A 3,291-nucleotide genomic window follows, 5' to 3' on the forward strand; every position below is an offset into this window, starting at 1 on the left:
TGACAGCAGTTTACACATACACTCACAGCCCTGAGTGAGAGTAGGGGTGGTGGGGCGGGGTGGGTGGAGTTTGGGCCCAGGTATGGCCTTCACCTTTGCCAGATGAAGGCCTGAATTGGGTCCCTCCGGGTAGGTCCCCAGTCCCCAGGCTCTAGCACTCACATTGTAAATGCTCTGTGTCTGTCCTTGTCCCGGGGGAATCTGAAAGGCAAGGGCGTCGTTCCTCACACCCCAGCCTGGCCAGCCACTCAGGAAGCTTTAGGGATGCACAAATGAAGAGATGAATGGAGTTTACGAGATGCATCTTTGATGGGGGAGGCATGTATGTGGCCCACAACCGTCGTCTGCCAGCCCTATCCTCAGTGTCCTTATCACTTAAGGGGATAAAAGTGTGACGTGGAGGATGGCTTGTGACCCCATCTTCGGGGTACAGAGATTACCACGTTTGAGGACTGCCTAGTGGCTTGCCTTTGTCCCTTTGAGAATATTTGTCTGAACTAGGACTGTTCTCACCTGAGAAGGCGCCTGCCCAGCCATCGGCCAGGGCGCCGCTCGATTCTGTACCCCACCCCCCTTAGTGTCCGGCGCTTAGTGTCCCACCGTTACCCTTTCTGAGCCTCCTGCTGGATGTGCTCCCACCTAGGCTGTTTCTGACTGCACCTGTCACCCTACTTTGTGCCCAGCACCACACCGTGCATGGGAAGCGACACAAGCCACCCTAAAATGAGGCCATTTCTGACAGCGGCAGAGCAGGAGGGTCCTCGGCCCAAATGTGCGTCTCGCACTTGCCAGCCAGCGCCTCCTACATCCCTTCCACTCCACACCCGCATGTCCAGCTAGCCGCTGGCATCTCCACTCCAATGTTCCACTGGGTCCTTCTGTCCCTGCTCCCTGAGTCAGAAAATCGCACACCCTCCATCCAGTCACCTTTCGGGAATCCCCACTTACATGCCTTGCCAGGTTGAGAGGATAGAAGACAAAGGGTGGCTGTCCCCTAGACTGTGAGCTTCAGTGACAGGCTGTGCCCCTGTCTGTCCCGTGTGCCCCCATGTGTGGTGTGGAGCCGGGTTCACATAAAAATAAACGTGCTGAGTACGAATCTAGGCGTGTCTGAATCAGTGGTTGTTGCTTTTGCTATTTTGACTGCCACCGGGGAGGCCTGTCCCGTGTTGCCTAAGATTCTGTCCACAAAAGAATGTCCTGCCGAAGAACAAGTCTTATAAGAGTTTTCTGAGCCAAACTGGTGACAGTTGCCAGGAAGCAAAACCTCAACGGATGAAGACAATCGCTCTGGAGAAGGGCAGTTTGGCAGCTTATTTTATACATCGGAATCAAAGGAGGAGACATAAGGAGGGTTACATGAAATCCACGGGTGGTAGATGAAGGGGTGGGAGAAAGCCAAGTGGGGAAACCGCTGGGATTGGATAGAAAGGATCATGGAGACGCACACTTCTTTCACACTGGTGGGTACAGGATAGTTAATAAACATTTACAGCACATAGAGACGGTATGTGGACAAGATAACAATGAGGGGTTCTGTGGTCTGCTCTGGTGGTAGGTTGTGCCCCGAGGGGTCTGGGAAAGGAGGTGACACTGACATTCCAAGGGTCTGTCATCTTAGATGCAAAATGACGATAGACAGGCTGATCAAGGAAGCTGGACCTAGGACGTGAGTTCCCACAATGACCTGCTTTAAGTTAGGAGTTTTTATGTTCAGACCATCCTATGTGGTTAATTTCAGTCTCTGAGTTTGTAGGGCCTGCCATGCTGGCCTCCCCTTGTCAGGTTTAGCGTGTGGCCCCTTTTTCATCTATAATCCTAAGGACAAGTGACAGGTTGAGGGAAGGCTTTAGGATGGGGATGGGTGGCACTTAAGAGGCTCCACAGGGCAGGTGACAGTAGAGCTGGGTGAGAAAGGGAGAGTATAGGAAATGCAGCCTCATCAGGAAAGATGTTTTAGGGGCCGGCTGTGTGGCGCGATGGTTAAGAGCTGGCTTGGGACCCAGAGGGCCCCGGTTTGGATCCCACATATGAGGGCCAGTGACACTGCCCTCTGCAGCTGAGATGCTGAACAACAGCTCAACCTGGAGCTGGGCTGCTGTGAGGCGACGGCATAGGCTGCAGCCCCTGTGGCAGTGGGTTGCCATGGGCTACCGTGTGTAGCCAGCGGCCTGCAGCCGCTGTGAGCAGCTGTCCAGAAGCCGGCGACTGATCTGCCTCGCCCGGGAAGAGCGCAATGATGGTGCCAACTTGGGCCAGTGAAGCAAAGTCCTCCACAACTAGACTGAGGAACAGATAAAAGATAGCAACTTGTCTGTCCCCCTTCCCCCAATTCCCCAATAAAAATCTTTATTAAAAAAAAAAAAAGATGCTTTATTGGAAGGTATCAGTCATAAATGTGTCACACTCAGGTAGGCTAAATTCAAGAAAATGAGAATAGGATTTTTCTATGATTAAGTTGTTCTGCCAACACTTCTGATTTAGTAGTAATTAGGAACCTTGCATACAGAAAATTTTCAATTAGCAGTATGCCTGGGGAATGGAATATACTGGTTAATTAAAAAACCCTTTAGGGTTCAATTCCAACCCAAAATATCACTGAACTATATCAGTGTATTTGCTCACCTTTGCGAGTACTTCAAGAGTGCAATAAGGGCGGTTTTCATCGTGCAGTGTTAGTAGGTGCTGGGTTAAAAGGGCTCATTCAAGGGCTACGCAAGTGTTTAAAAACATTCACAGGACGCAGCCTTCACTTAGCATCTTGGGGGGGAACACCGGACAGAATTCGTAACCAATTCAACCAGACCAATGTGTTTGAGAACGGGCCGCAGGAGATACCTACTTGCCATGTGGTCTGGTAACTTCTCTGAGCCTCAGATTGCAAATGAGTAACGTCTGGGATGAAACGTTCTCCAAGCTTCTGGGTGATCCGGCTGCCGCAGCCTCCGTGACTTTCCTCACTATTTCTTACCAGCCCACTGGTGCCTGCCTCAGGCAAGACCCACCAACACGCACACATGCACACACTAGCACGGGGGGAAGGGCCCCGTCACACCTGCAGCCCAGGTGAGGTGCCACTTACCTAAGGAACCTGCAGACGGACCCACGAGAAAAACCCAGTAAGTAAAGGGCCCCGGAGTGCAAACTGTATTTCCCTGCAGGTGATTTTTTTTTATTTAATTTATTTTGGAGAGGGAAATACCGTATTTGCCGGCGTATAAGACGATTTTTTGGCCCTGAAAAATATGCCTCCAAGTGGGGGGTCGTCTTATACGCCAGGTACACTTCAGA

Source organism: Hipposideros armiger, unplaced genomic scaffold (genome assembly GCF_001890085.2).
Source record: "Hipposideros armiger isolate ML-2016 unplaced genomic scaffold, ASM189008v1 scaffold_85, whole genome shotgun sequence".
NCBI lineage: Eukaryota > Metazoa > Chordata > Mammalia > Chiroptera > Hipposideridae > Hipposideros > Hipposideros armiger.